At 42.9% G+C, this 16,310-nt stretch overlaps 1 protein-coding gene and 1 long non-coding RNA gene across 4 annotated transcripts in view; both read right to left on the bottom strand.

Annotated features, from left to right (window-relative positions):
* Window positions 1-16,310, bottom strand: part of CLSTN1 (calsyntenin 1) — an 80,992-nt gene that overhangs the window by 41,009 nt on the left and 23,673 nt on the right. The window lies entirely within an intron of this gene.
* Window positions 1,942-9,429, bottom strand: LOC309610459. Its single transcript, XR_014233955.1, has 2 exons — window positions 3,244-9,429; window positions 1,942-2,878 (listed from the first exon to the last, which is right to left on the bottom strand). It is a non-coding gene; the product is annotated as an uncharacterized lncRNA (long non-coding RNA).

The following is a 16,310-nucleotide window of genomic DNA, read 5'->3' as shown; positions in this document are numbered from 1 at the left end:
GTCCCAGGGGTTGGTTGCACAACAGTATGAAAGAACAAACTCAACACTACTGACTTGCACACTTAAAAATGGTTATAATGGGAAATTTTATGTTACGGGTATTTTTCCACATTCTTTAAAAATCCACACCCACAAAATGAACCCAGACGCAGCCATTTCTCATCCTCTCTGCTGCCCACTTAGATCTACTACAAAAGCCAAGTATCCTTGCCTCCTGCACTGACTCTTCCTTCCCACGGTGGCCGGGGGACCGCTTCTCACACGGGGGTGGCTCAAAGCCTGTGCTCTCAGAACCTGTCTACACCAAAGGTACTGAGGACCTCAAACGGCTTTGGCTTAGGTGGGGCCCATCTATCTATCAGTATTTACTGTGCTGGAAGTTAAAACCAAGAAAAATGTTAGTGTTTATTAAGTCATTAAAAAAAAAAACCCATTGTAAGTTATCATAAATAATATTTTAATGAAAATAACTGTATTTTTTAAAACAGAGTTTACTAAGAAGACTGGCAATGTTTTATATTTTTGCAAACCCTTTCACCTTCTGGCTTAGCAGAAGACAGCTGGGTTCTCACCGCCGCTCCTGCAGCCAATAGGCTGCTTATTACGCATCATGCAGCCTCTAGAGAACTCCGCTGCGCACTCGTGAGAAAACGAGGAAAAGGCAAGTCATATCTTAATATAACTAAAACAGCTTTGACCTCTCGAATGCCCTGACAAGGTCCCTCGCTTCAGACCTCTGTTCAAATGTTTCCTCCTCCAATTATAACTGCATCTGCTGCTCTGCCCTCTAGCCCCCCACTTCCTTCTTCTTTTCTCTGCTACTCCTCCCGACCACGGGCAGTCAGCCTGGGACGTGGAGCAGATGACCTGGCTTCCCTCGGCCTCAGTTTCCTCATCCGTAAACTGGGGACAGCAACAGTACCCACCTGGTAGGTTCCTGTGTGATCAAACCAGTCATGTGTAAAATGCTCAGGACAGTGTCAGGCACTCGGTAGATGCCACAAAGGGGTTGTGTTGTTGTTACTTCTCCTGCACACATACCCGTACAAAACCAGAGATTCTGGGAGGGGAGGGCGTGACCTTTGTTCTCTGATAATTCCCAGTACCTTGGGCCACAATAGCATCTCACTCCTCAGGAACTAGTTGGTAAGTGAGTATATAAGGAACCCCATGTAGAGTACAAATAAAATCAGTGCCCTGGTTTATAAATTCTCTCATAGAGAAGAAAGTTTTGGTGCTAAGGATTTAAAAAAAAAAAAAAAAAAAAAAAGGTACGATTTGGTGTTTTAGACATTGGGAAGATGTTTTTTTATTTTTTGTTTCTGGAAGGTGGATGTTCTAAGCAAAGGAGACAAGAATCCGGAGGCATCGCATACATCAAAATACCGAGGGGTCTGCCTGGAAAGTAAGCCGAGCCCAAATCCAGGTCACAAAGGCCAAAAGTTTATAGTGCCTCTGGAAAACATCTCCCCTCACAAGAGCTGCTCCCGGGACAAGAGATTTGGTGGAGAGAGTTCAGCTGGTTGTGGTACACCTGCCCTTCTCCTCCAGAAATACCGCCCAGGCCAGCGGCAAGTTAACTGGCACAGTGGTCCGCGCGGGCCGCACAGCTGGCTGCAGCCTTTGAGCTGAGAGGGTTCCAGCGAGCACAGAAAAGAGCCTCGCTTTGCAATCAGGCTGAATGTTTTCCCTAACTGCTGAAAGTCCCCGTCCTCTCCAGGTCTTGGTAAACTATCCTACGAGAGAGGCTGCAGTTACAGACCTCATACAGATAAACAGGCCATTTTAAAGAAGGTACTCCAAAAGTAAAGGAGCTGTTACAGTGGAGGATTACTGGACTGAATGTCAATATTATGACATAGTACGAGTGTGTTTCGTGTTTGGTAATTGCAATCACTGTTGCTTTTGTTGTGGTCATCTATTTTCAATGCTTGGTGTCAGTTTATTTATCTCCTGTAAAAATAAAATACAGTGTGTGTGTGTGTGTGTGTGTGTGTGTGTGTGTGTGTGTGTGTGTGTGTGAGTTGTGGAAAAAAAAAAAAAAAAGACCATCAAAGAAAGTACTCCAAAACCTCCATTGTTTGTCACTAATCTCTCACTTTGAAACACAGAGGCTATTAGTTCAATTCACTATTGATAATGTACTATTAACGGCAGTATTCAATTCCAATTTATTTTCACATTTAAGATTTTATTAATAAAATTATAAGCACAGCAAATAAAACTGAAGAAGACTATTCCAATATGTGAGTCCATAAAACCCCTGAGACTTAAACTAAGTGGATTTATTTAGTCCAGTAGGAAAGTAAAAAATACTAGGCAAAGCGAACTGCAGAAAACCTGTGATGGCTTTCTGCCTATGCTAATGGAAAGGCCTGCAGCTGAAAATGGCTAATGGTTCAGGGGGAATAATACTTGAATAGCTAGTCCCTGTTCTTTTATTTTTCCCCACTATTCTAATTTTATAACCCAAAATTTCTAAATTGCTCCTTAAGCTGACAGTAGAATGAAGAGATTTGGCCAGTTCCATTGACTGAGCTTTTAAATATTTAATAAATGATATTTTTAATATTTCATCACATTCAATTGGCATTATAAAACATTTATGGAAACAAATGACTGATGTTTCTGTAATCAACCCAAAAAAGTCATAAAGAAAGACATGAGACTACTGGCCATAAGTCTAGGAGCAGGTCACCCATGTTCAGAGTCTTTACCCAATTCATTTCATTACATTCTAGATCATAAAAAAGCCAACTAAATTTTGAATGGCATAGCATTAACCAAAATCACAGAATAGCAAGGCTAAACCATATGATCATCTCAGTAGATGCAGACAAAGCTTTTGATAAAATTCAACACCCATTTATGATAAAAACTCTCCAGAGGGCTTCCCTGGTGGTGCAGTGGTTAAGAATCTGCCTGCCAATGCAGGGGACACGGGTTCGAGCCCTGGTCCGGGAAGATCCCACATGCCGCGGAGCAACTAAGCCCATGCGCTACAACTACTGAGCCTGTGCTCTAGAGCCCGCGAGACACAACTACTGAGCCCGCGTGCCACAACTACTGAAGCCCGCACACCTAGAGCCCATGCTCCGCAACAAAAGAAGCCACCACAATGAAGCCTGTGCACCGCAACAAAGAGTAGCCCCCGCTCGCCGCAACTAGAGAAAGCCCACGCACAGCAGTGAAGACCCAACACAGCCAAAAATAAATAAAAATTAAAATTAAAAAAAAAAAAACCTCTCCAGAAAGTGGGCAGAGAGGGAACCTACCACCACATAATAAAGGCCATATATGACAAACCCACAGCAAACATCATACTCAATGGTGAAAAACTGAAAGCATTTCCACTAAGATCAGGAACAAGACAAGTATGTCCACTCTCGCCACTCTTATTCAACATAGCTTTGGAAGTCCTAGCCTCGGCAATCAAAGAAGAAAAAGAAATAAAAGGAATCCAAATTGGAAAAGAAGTAACACTGTCACTGTTTGCAGATGACATGATACTATACATAGAAAATCCTGAAGACACTACCAGAAAACTACTAGAGCTCATCAATGAATTTGGTAAAGTTGCTGGATACAAAATTAATACACAGAAATCTGTTCCATTTCTATACACTAACAACAAAAGAACAGAAAGAGAAATTAAGGAAACACTCCCATTTACCACTGCATCAAAAAGAATAAAATACCTAGGAATAAACCTACCTAAGGAGGCAAAAGACCTGTACTCAGAAAACTAAAAGACACCGATGAAAGAAACTGAAGATGACACAAACAGATGCAGAGACATACCATGTTCTTGGATTGGAGGATTCAACATTGTCACAATGACTCTACTAGCCAAGGCAGTCTACAGATTCAATGCAGCCCTATCAAATTAGCAAGGCTAGCAATCAACCCTATAAATGTAGGCTATACCTGGGGAACACACCTATCATTTTAGGACACGGCTAGTTTCGGTGGCTGTGGTAGACTTTAATCATTAGAAATTGCCACCAATTTAAAACTCAAAATGAAAAGAATATAAGAGTCAATTTCAGGATTAACTTGAAATATAAAACTTTCATCTCCCTAAGTACATCCCAACTCTCTGGACTAAAGACAGGATGGCCCCTTACCCAGGACACACAGATCACAGACTCAGGCAAGGTGGTTCCAAAGCCTGTGTGCAGTGGCCTTGACATCAATCCAGTTTGCCCCTCCACATTCCAGAACACTTAGCTTGGTCATATCGGGCCAATATTGATATCATAATAAACAATGACAGGTGACTTAGTTTTAAGGGATTATAGGCATTTTGCTGGTATATCTTAGATGCTGTTACATGTTTTGTTTGCAGATTCAGTGTTTAACCTCAATCTGCAATTAAGGAACACTGACACTAGGTGGCGACAGGTGCCTCCAATTCCATGCTGCAAATTACCGGGCTTTGATTAAAAATCTAGCTCTTTACTTACCAAAGGAGCAGAATGTAATCTGAGTTAGCAGGCCCTTTGTTAAAGATGATATGTATAAAAAAGTGTCTTAAATTATATGCGTATAAAATCTCCAGCTGATTTTTTTCTCGAAAACTATAATAAAATATTCATAGCGCCCAAAGCAAAATATAAAAAGGCATACATTCTCTGGGACTTTCTCAGTACTGTCCCGGTTGAATACTCTTATTTAGATCAGACCATCCCTGATTCTTCAAAGCAGCTTAACATCAAAGGTCCTTTCAGCTTCACATCACCACTGACTTGGAGTTTGTTCCAAGAGATCTTCCCTGAACACCTGCCATGCATAAGCACACGGCAAGGTGCTGGGCTCTTGGGGAATCAAGGCACAATCTCTGGAGAACACAAACATGTCAAAGACCGTCTACATTCTAAATGATGCGGCTACAACTAAGGGGTTATGAGGTGTGCCAGGAACTTCATCAATCAGCAGGGACCAAGATGACCAAGGAGCCACCATCCCAAATGTGGCCACGCCCCTTGCCAGAGGGAAAGAGAGAGCTCTGGAGGGTCTCCCAGTGGGAGCTGAACCTTCCACCCAAAAGGGACACAAGTCACTTCTGCTCCTAATTCATGGCCAGAACTAGTCACACACAGCCTCACCCAAATTCCCCAGGGTGAGGAAGTGCCATTCTACGTGTCTGGAAAGAGAGCTGGAAATATCTGAGGTCAACTCTAGGGACTGCCAGAAGTACAAGTGGAGACAGCCCCAGGGACATCCCTAACAGGGTAAGTGAGGTTTCTCAGCGGTGAGGGAGTATTTTAAACTGAATAAGAATACATATAAGCGTTTCTTAAAGAGCTAAAAAGAAAGTTGCCATATGATCCAGCAATCCCACTCCTGGGCATATATCCGGAGAAAACTATAATTCGAAAAGATACAGGCATATCAATGTTCACAGGGTCACTATTTACAATAGCCAAGACATGGAAGCAACCTAAATGTCCATGGATATGTGAATGGATAAAGAAGATGTGGTGTATATATACAATGGAATATTACTCAGCCATAAAAAAGAATGAAATAATGCCATTTGCAGCAACATAGATGAACCTAGAGATTATCATATTAAGTGAAGTAAGTCAGACAAAGACAAGTATATGCTATCGCTTATACGTGGAATCTAAAAAAATTATATAAATGAACTTATTTATAAAACAGAAATAGACTCACAGACATAGAAAACAAACTTATGGTTACACCACAGGGGAAAGAGGGGAGGGATAAATTAGGAGCTTGGGATTAGCAGATACACACTACTATATATAAAATAGATAAACAACAAGGACCTACTATATAGCACAGGGAACTATATTCAATATCTTGTAATAACTTATAATGGAAAATAATCTGAAAAAGAACATATATATATATATATACACACACACACACACACATATATATGTATGTATAACTGAATCACTTTGCTGTATACCTGAAACTAACACAACATTGTAAATTAACTATACTTCGATTTAAAAATAGTTATAAAAAATACATATAAGGTAGAAAGGTAGAGAAAGATGTGGCTCATTCTGGGGCTAGCAAGATTGTGATGAACGCATGGCTCTAAGCGTATAAGGAGGTGCAGCTGGAGGGGGGCTTGGTCTGTGATTCTAGGGTAACATGGGAAGCATCCCTCTTCTGTGCTACACCAATGAGCTCTCTCGATTCTTTAGACAGTGAGAAGCTGTTAAACGCTAGAAACAATGTGGTCTGGTAGAAAAGGCAGGAACTTTGGGATCAGACAGAACTTAGTTAATGAATAAATTCTGTTTCTCACGCCCTCTGTAACTAGGGGCAGATTATTTAACCATTCTGTGCCTACTTCTTCATCCTAAGTGGGGGATGAGACCACCTTCCATAACCTTGTTTGGAGGATTATAAATGAGGTAAGTGAAGGGCCCACTCTATGCCTGACACACGGGCGTTCAACAAATACTTGTTGATAAGTTAATCATAAGCAATAGCTATGTTTTAGAAATAACTGCGAGGGCAGAAAGACCAGAGCTTAGGAGACTCAGGAGGTGTTTCCATGACGACCTCCCTATCATCATCTTCCTGAATACAACCTACAGCAAAAGGAAATCCCTACAGCCTCAGACCCTGCATTGGCCTAATTTTATCCTCTTTATTTGGCAAAAGAAAAGAGAGAAGAGCATTATACAGAGTGATACTGTTAATTGTAAAACAAAAAGCAAACCAAAAAAAAACCTGGCTTTTTTTTTTTTTTTAACCAAAAAAGGAAACTTTTTAATCAACCGAAGTTACACTGCATGAAATTTATACACAGCTCTCCTTTTCAGCTGAGGTTATTCCTGGTAATGGTTTTAGCTAATACAGCATTAGTTTCCTCAGACTTTGTAAAATATATTTTCTATTACTCTTAATTTTTTTCTAAAACTGAATACGTCTCTGGAGAAAACCATAATTTGAAAAGATACATGCACCGCAATGTTCACTGCAGCACTATTTACAATAGCCAGGACATGGAAGCAACCTAAATGTCCACTGACAGAAGAATGAATAAAGAAGATGCAGTGTATATATACAATGGAATATTACTCAGCCATAAAAAAAAGAACGAAATAATGCCATTTACAGCAACATGGATGGACCCAGAGACTGTCATACTGAGTGAAGTAAGTCAGACAAAGACAAATATCATGATAGTACTTATATGCGGAATCTAAAAAAATGGTACAAATGAACTGATTTACAAAACAGAAATAGAGTCACAGATGCAAAAACAAACTTATGGTTACCAGAGGGAAAATGGGGGAGGGGAATAAAATGGAAGATTGGGATTGACATACGCACACTACTATATATAAAATAGATAACTAATAAGGACCTACTATATAGCACAGGGAACTCCACTCAATATTCTGTAATGACCTATGTGGGAAAAGAATTTTAAAAAGAGTGGATATATGTATAACTGATTTACTTTGCTGTACAACAGAAACACAACAGTGTAAATCAACTATACTCCAATAAAATATTTTTTAAATAAATAAATAATTAAAACTGAGCATGTCCAAAGAATCTCTAGACAAATTCTGTAAGCAGTCTTAAGGGCCTCTTCATCACAATCCCAAATAAATTTAATGTCAGAGTGTTGGAAAAATCTATATGCATTAGATATTGTTTAGATCAGGGTTTCTCAACCTCAGCACCGCTGATATTCGGAGCCAGATCATTTTTAGGTGTGGCCCATCCTGTGCACTGCAGGATGGTTAGCAGAACCCCTGGCCTCTATCCACTAGATGCCAGTAGCACCTCCCCAGCTGTGACAACCAAAAATGTCTCCAGACTCTGCCAAGACTCCACTGGGGGTAAACACCCTCCCCAGCTGCCCTAGAGCCACTGACTTAGATCCACCACCTTAAGGAAAACCAAGGTCTTCCACATTAAAAGCATTTGAGGACTTCAAAAATAATCAATTATTTTTTATAATTTGTGTATTTTATAATTTTATAATTTATGTGTATTACATCAATGTGAATGGGGGGAGCCAATGCAGATGGAAGCAAAGGAGAGACCTGATGGGGCGCCTGAGGGAAGACCACCTGCCTCAGGGTGGAGGTGACAGGAAGGGGCAAGAATGGAATCAGAGAAATCAGTAAAAGATGTCAGGACAAGATAAGAAACAGTAAATGGCTGAAGGGGCTGACCCAAGACTGCGGTTTGGTGTCTAGGCTTCCACAGCACATGGCTGATGGGACAGCTGTTCCCATCCTGGACTGCGAGTTAAGGAGAGACGACAGGCTGGGGAGAATCCAGCAAAAGGCGCTTCTTTCTTTTCCCTTCCTTCTATCCACAGTCCATCCATCCATCATCCATTGTCCATCCATCCATCACCCATCTGTCCACCATCCACCCATCCATCATCCATCCATCCACTGTCCATCCATCCACCGTCCATCCATCCATCGTTCATCCATCCACCATCCATCCATCCATCATCCATCCATCCACCGTCCATCCATCCATCCACAGTCCATCCATCCATCATCCAGCTATGCACCATCCATCCACCCATCCATCATCCCATCCATCCATCTTTATTGAGCCCCAGGTAGTCTTCTAAGTGCTGAGGAAATAATAGCGACGACAACACTCCCTGCCCCCTGTAAAGCTTATGTTATGGTTGATAAGTTTTAAGTACATGCTGAAAAAGAATTCATAGGGAGCAAAATCACTTTCTACAATTCCAACTTTTCCAAGCTTAAAGGGAGCCTTCTATTTATTCCTCCAAATTCCAAATTTTTTTAATTGTTGTAAAATACACAACTTAAAATTTACCATCTTAACCTTTTTAAGTGTACCACTCTATGGCATTAAGTACATTCCTCTCCAGAACTGTTTTCATCCTGCAAAACTGGAACTCTGTCCCCATTAAACAATGATTCTCCATCGTCCTCATTCCAGCCCCCGGCAAATACCAGTCTACTTTCTGTCTCTTATGAATTTGACTACTCTAGGGATCTCACATAATCGGATATTTGTCCTTTTATGACTGATTTACTTCAATCAGCATAATGTCCTCGAGGTTCACTGATGTTATAGCATGTGTCAGAATTCCCTTCCTTTTTAAGGCTGAATAATATTCCACTGTATGTATATACCACATTTTGTTTATCCATTCATCCATCAATGGACACTTGGGTTGCTACCATCTTTTGGCTACTGTGAATAAGGCTGTCATGAACATATGTGTACATGTATCGAGACCCTGCTTTCAATTCTTTTTGCTACATACCCAGAAGTGGGATTGATGGATCATACAGTAATTCTATTTTTAATTTTTTGAGGAACTGCCATGCTGTTTTCCATAGTGGCTGCATTATTTTACATTCCCACCAGCAGTGCACAGGTTCCAATTTCTCCACATACTCACCAACACTTGTTACTTTCTGGTTGTTGTTTTTTTTTAATTTTTTTTTTTTAATTTTTTTACTTTTGGATCTGTTGGGTCTTTGTTGCTGTGCGCGGGCTTTCTCTGGTTGCGGGGAGTGGGGGCTACTCTTCATTGCGGTGTGCAGGCTTCTCATTGCAGTGGCTTCTCTTGTTGCAGAGTATGGGCTCTAGGCACGTGGGTTTCAGTAGTTGCAGTACACAGGCTCAGTAGTTGTGGCGCACGGGCTTAGTTGCTCTGTGGCATGTGGGATCTTCCCAGATCAGCGCTCGAACCCGTGTCCCCTGCACTGGCGGGCAGATTCTTAACCGCTGCACCACCAGGGAAGTCCCTACTTTCTGGTTTTTGATAGTAGCCATCCTAACGGGTGAGACCAAACAAGTTCTATATCATGTAATTTTATCTTTTTATATTATGTAAGATATAAAAGTAGACAGACTAGAATAATGAGCCCCACGGAACCATGATTCAACCACTACAGTTAACAACAAAGGGCCAATCTCATTTGATTTATACACCCCCATTCCTATCACCAATTTCAAATATTTTGACACATATCCCAGACATCATATAACTTCACCCCTCAATACTTCAACATACATCTATAAAAGATGACTCTTTTGGAAACCAACCATAATGGCACTGTCACCTAAAAATTCACAGTAATTACTTAATATCATCAAATATCCAGTCAGGATTCATACTAATCTGTTTTGGTATATCAAATAATTTAACTCAATACATCTCTGTCTGTGATGTTTCATCATGAATTTGACTGCTATGAAAGAAAAAAACTTTAAACCATTGATCACCCTTAAACAATAAAGCTTTAATGGTTTCCACAACCTCCCAATTTTTGTTTCACCATTAAGTATGTTTATTAAGTAGGTTTTATTGTAGATGTTATCAGGTTGAGAGAGTTCCCCTCTATTCCTAACTTGCTGGAGTTTTTACCATGAACGAGTGTTGGATTTTGTCAAATGCTATTTCTGCATTGATTTATATGATCATGATTTTTTTTTAACCTGTTGATATGGTGGATTACTGATTTTTTAATGCTGAAACAGCGTTGTGCACACAGAATAAATCCCATTTGGTCATGGTACATAATTATTTTTTGTATTGATATACTGTTGGATTTGATTTGCTGATGTTGTACAGAGGAATTTTATTTTGTATTTGTTGATGTTTATTGAGACTGTCATTAAAATTTTTTTTCATCGACATATTTCAATTTGCTTCTGTTTTGACCTGAAAATTCTACTGGCTTGAATATATCTAGTTTTGTAGATTCAACATCAAATACAACACATATTTCCTGAGCACTGACTATGTGCCGGGCACTATATATGCTCAATTTTACTCACCAGTGAGACTGATTTCCTAAAAGATGTAACTACACAATGGGGCAGGAGACAGCAACAGTCACAATGCTGTTTTTGAGCAATCAGGGTGTGATGATCTCAAATGTGCTTTTAAAAAATTAGGATTAAAAAAAAGCCAAGTGGAATTACTGATATTAAGTCTGGCTTAAACATAGCATCCCCACACACCTAAGAGACAAATAACTGAAGGTCTGTTAGTAAAGAGGCAGGTCCTCCTAAAACAACGTTCAGGACCTTTTCAGATCATGGACTCTTTTGAGAATCTAATGAAAGCCACGAACCCCCTCCCAAGGTAAAAATGCGAAAACACACGTGGCACGTGGCAGGAGGTTTTAGGGGCTTCATACGCCTGCTGACACCAGTTCTGATAAGAATCACTATTCCCAAACACAGTGAAATCTCTATTAGCTGACCCTCAGAAACCTGGCGTCTTCACCTAGCACCTTGATGTAACTGGAAATCAAACTGTAAAACTACATTTCTTTTATGCTGTGGTTCTCAAATTGTATTTCACAGTCTTCAGCAGCAATATCTTAATAGTTCATGGAGACTTCCCCACATGACCCCAGTAGAGAGCCAAGGAAGAAATACAAATTAGGAAAGACACTTGCCGCATTTTTAAAGAAAGTAAAGGCTAGTGACACAGACAGGCTGAAAGTAATAAAGAAGTTAATTTGAAGCTGAAATGATAGAGCATGCTTTGAATAATGGTGAAAAGCCCAAGTGATAAAGACAGAAGCCTTACGCTTTTATTGAGAATAATAAAAAAAATAACAACTTCCAAGAGGGCTGCTTCCATCTTGTTCCCCTAATTAATTTTATAGAAGAGCATCTTTGTTACACTAGTCAGAAGGTTACATAATTAAACATTCTTACTTCACTGTTATGAGAAAGATGAAAAGGAAACTGGGTGGGTGGATGGGCAGATGGGCAGATGGATGGATAGGCAATAGAATAAGGATATCCTTCTTTAAACAACTTCCAGGTCTGCTCTCTAGATGGGTCCACGAAGACCTACATGTACCATCCACAACACAGTATAATAACCGATCCGAAGCCATTAAGGGAGGTATTTAGCATATTTTACTCACAATTATCAGGAAAATGTGAATATTTTAAAGCAGCCTCCAACAAATATTTTTTTAACATTTAAATAGGCTACCTAGGGACTTCCCTGGTGGTCCAGTGGTTAAGACTCCGCGCTTCCAATGCAGGGAGCACAGGTTCGATCCCTGGTCGGGGAACTAATAAGATCCCACATGCCGCACGGCGCGGCCAAATAAGTAAATAAATAAATATGAGGCTACCTACCCTTCAGTTGCCCATTGTCTCATTTTTCTAGCACTCTGATTTCCATAGTAAGTTAGATTTAACGCTCCAAAGCAACAATATCACATTCACAGATTTTCTAGTAAGCAAATGAAAACACTTCCCTAACAAGAAGTGAAATCAATTACTTTTCTAATCAAATTCTGTTTTACTCAGTATTGAGATCTACCCCATCACACGAACAGGCCAGGTACCAACCTAAAACAGAACCCGCAGGTCTAACTGTAATGCCTGTGTTCCACTGTTGTCTCCTGAGCTTCAATGACAACTATCCCACGTGCTGAGAGCCTGAGCTTCATGACAACTATCCCACGTGCTGAGAGCCTGAGCTTCATGACAACTATCCCACGTGCTGAGAGCCTGAGCTTCATGACAACTATCCCACGTGCTGAGAGCCTGAGCTTCATGACAACTATCCCACGTGCTGAGAGCCTGAGCTTCATGACAACTATCCCACGTGCTGAGAGCCTGAGCTTCATGACAACTATCCCACGGGCTGAGAGCCTGAGCTTCATGACAACTATCCCACGTGCTGAGAGCCTGAGCTTCATGACAACTATCCCACGTGCTGAGAGCCTGAGCTTCATGACAACTATCCCACGTGCTGAGAGCCTGAGCTTCATGACAACTATCCCACGTGCTGAGAGCCTGAGCTTCATGGACAACTATCCCACGGGCTGAGAGCCTGAGCTTCATGACAACTATCCCACGTGCTGCGACCCTGAGCTTCATGGACAACTATCCCACGTGCTGAGAGCCTGAGCTTCATGGACAACTATCCCACGTGCTGAGAGCCTGAGCTTCATGGACAACTATCCCACGTGCTGAGAGCCTGAGCTTCATGACAACTATCCCACGTGCTGAGAGCCTGAGCTTCATGGACAACTATCCCACGGGCTGAGAGCCTGAGCTTCATGGACAACTATCCCACGTGCTGAGAGCCTGAGCTTCATGACAACTATCCCACGTGCTGAGAGCCTGAGCTTCATGACAACTATCCCACGTGCTGAGAGCCTGAGCTTCATGACAACTATCCCACGTGCTGAGAGCCTGAGCTTCATGACAACTATCCCACGTGCTGAGAGCCTGAGCTGCATGACAACTATCCCACGTGCTGAGAGCCTGAGCTTCATGACAACTATCCCACGTGCTGAGAGCCTGAGCTTCATGACAACTATCCCACGTGCTGAGAGCCTGAGCTTCATGACAACTATCCCACGGGCTGAGAGCCTGAGCTTCATGACAACTATCCCACGGGCTGAGAGCCTGAGCTTCATGACAACTATCCCACGTGCTGAGAGCCTGAGCTTCATGACAACTATCCCACGTGCTGAGAGCCTGAGCTTCATGACAACTATCCCACGTGCTGAGAGCCTGAGCTTCATGACAACTATCCCACGTGCTGAGAGCCTGAGCTTCATGGACAACTATCCCACGGGCTGAGAGCCTGAGCTTCATGACAACTATCCCACGTGCTGCGACCCTGAGCTTCATGGACAACTATCCCACGTGCTGAGAGCCTGAGCTTCATGGACAACTATCCCACGTGCTGAGAGCCTGAGCTTCATGACAACTATCCCACGTGCTGAGAGCCTGAGCTTCATGACAACTATCCCACGTGCTGAGAGCCTGAGCTTCATGACAACTATCCCACGTGCTGAGAGCCTGAGCTTCATGACAACTATCCCACGTGCTGAGAGCCTGAGCTTCATGACAACTATCCCACGTGCTGAGAGCCTGAGCTTCATGACAACTATCCCACGTGCTGAGAGCCTGAGCTTCATGACAACTATCCCACGGGCTGAGAGCCTGAGCTTCATGACAACTATCCCACGTGCTGAGAGCCTGAGCTTCATGACAACTATCCCACGTGCTGAGAGCCTGAGCTTCATGACAACTATCCCACGGGCTGAGAGCCTGAGCTTCATGACAACTATCCCACGTGCTGAGAGCCTGAGCTTCATGACAACTATCCCACGTGCTGAGAGCCTGAGCTTCATGGACAACTATCCCACGTGCTGAGAGCCTGAGCTTCATGACAACTATCCCACGTGCTGAGAGCCTGAGCTTCATGGACAACTATCCCACGTGCTGAGAGCCTGAGCTTCATGGACAACTATCCCACGGGCTGAGAGCCTGAGCTTCATGGACAACTATCCCACGTGCTGAGAGCCTGAGCTTCATGGACAACTATCCCACGTGCTGAGAGCCTCTCTTGAATGTCACAAACGTGACGCGGCAGCCACTCCAGCGTGGGAGCCTCGCGTTCAGCTGCAACACCATTTCCAACGGCAAAAGCTCTTGCCCGACTCCTCCAGAAGTTCCAGGTGACGGGCGAGACGCACAGGGCAGACAGCCCTCAAACTTCTGGGAGGTGAGGGGTCTCCCTCAGTGTTTGCGTTGGGAGGGGTCCAGGCGGAAGTGCTCTGGGCTCACAGGATTCCTCCAGCGTCCTGGTCATGAATACTCTGCAGCCCCTTGTGCGGGGAGCCCTGCCCTCAGCTGCGGCATCCCTGGGAACGGAGGAGGCACCCGGCCCGAGTCCCACAATACCCCACAGGTGGGCAGTCTGCAGGCCGACATCCCCAGGGAACCTGGGGATCTTCTCTGACCAGCGTGGTGGGTGCTCCGGTTAGGTTCAGGGGGCCCTATGAGCTTTTCTCATGCTCTGTTCCCTCTGGTGGTGGCTATTCGTGCATGATTATTGAGATATCTCAGAACGCGGCTTTGTGATGGGAAGAAGAGGTGGGAAACTGGAGAAACTCCTTAAAATTTGTATCCTAACAGAGGAGGGGAGCTCAAACCACAGAGGGCAAAGAATACACTGACTTCATGCACCACAGCAGTGCTCCATAACCAGGGTGCGGGCCATATCTTCCAGACCTTGTCTCCTGGGCTGCACCCTGGAATCTGAGCCAGTCAGACTGACCTGGGGCTGGGCAGGTTTGGAACGGGACGGCCTCCGGGAGATTCTGCTGCAATCCCCAACAATGAACGAACGTATCATGCGAGGCTCATGAATAGAGGCATTTGGAGAGTTCTCTTTAAGAGAAACTGGGCAATTTCCACTTTTGCTCCCTTAAATGCTTTCCTGCCCTCTGTATGCACCCCTATCCCACCCCATCCTCGCCCCCAGAGAGCTATTTGGGGAGGCACCTGTCTTTGGATTCGCTCTTCTAGGATACTTACAACTGGTACCACCTATGGTCACTGGTTTTGTCTTAGCACAAGAGCCCTCCTTAAGCAAAAGCATCTCATGCATGACTTAATTCGCTGAGATGTAATAGACAGCATTTTTCACAGGCGATGTCACGCAAAATTGTGAACTTTATCTTCCGGTCACTCCACTGCCTTTCTGCACACGCAGGGTTACCAACGTACACACCTGCCTCCCTCCCCACCCCCCGGCCACCCCCGTCAGTGTGTGCTTCCAGATTTTCCTGACCTCTTCATTTGTACCAAATCTAAACTTACCTGCTCCAACTTTCCACTTCCTCACAATCCTGCTAGGACTGGCCTGCTAGTCTGAGAAACTAATTTGAGTCGGGTGCAAATGAAGGATAATGACAAGATACCCACACTTGCACTGTGCCAAGGATTTCAATGATTTAATACAAAAGTAGAAACTAAGGTAAGAAACGCAGGTGCCCTGCCAGCTGGTGGAGGAAAATATTTTTGGAACAGAGCCCTTTAACACCTCTCAGTTCATATCTTAAGTGCATGGAAGTTATTCAGAGTACATATATTTTTATGCAGTTTCCTATAGAATTAAATATATAGCATGACAGGAACAAATCTACTGCCAAACCACTGTTAGAGCATTTCAAGTTGGTGATTTGTACACATCCATTTTTCAATTAACGCTTACAACGCAAGTCAATCAGAAATCTAGTTATGCAAAAAAGCACCTGTCATGATTTCCTTAAATTTCCTTTTTTTGCTATGTTACCAGAAAATACAGGCCGGGTTTGCCCTTTTCTTTCTTCTTTATCGTTATCACATTTGTCTTGAATTAAAATAGGACAGGGCGCTGTCCTGAATCGTAACATAATAGTCCGGTGGCAATTTCCAAGTTCTGTGTGTTTTTTTAGTCTCCTGACCTTCATATACAATGGAAAACTTTATCATATATAGTTCAAAAAAGGCCACACAGTGTTCAAGACCTTCTG

The sequence above is a fragment of the Balaenoptera borealis genome (assembly GCF_965194805.1).
Source record: "Balaenoptera borealis genome assembly, chromosome: 1".
NCBI classification, from domain to species: Eukaryota; Metazoa; Chordata; class Mammalia; order Artiodactyla; family Balaenopteridae; genus Balaenoptera; species Balaenoptera borealis.
This window is presented reverse-complemented; position numbering and strand designations above follow the sequence as displayed.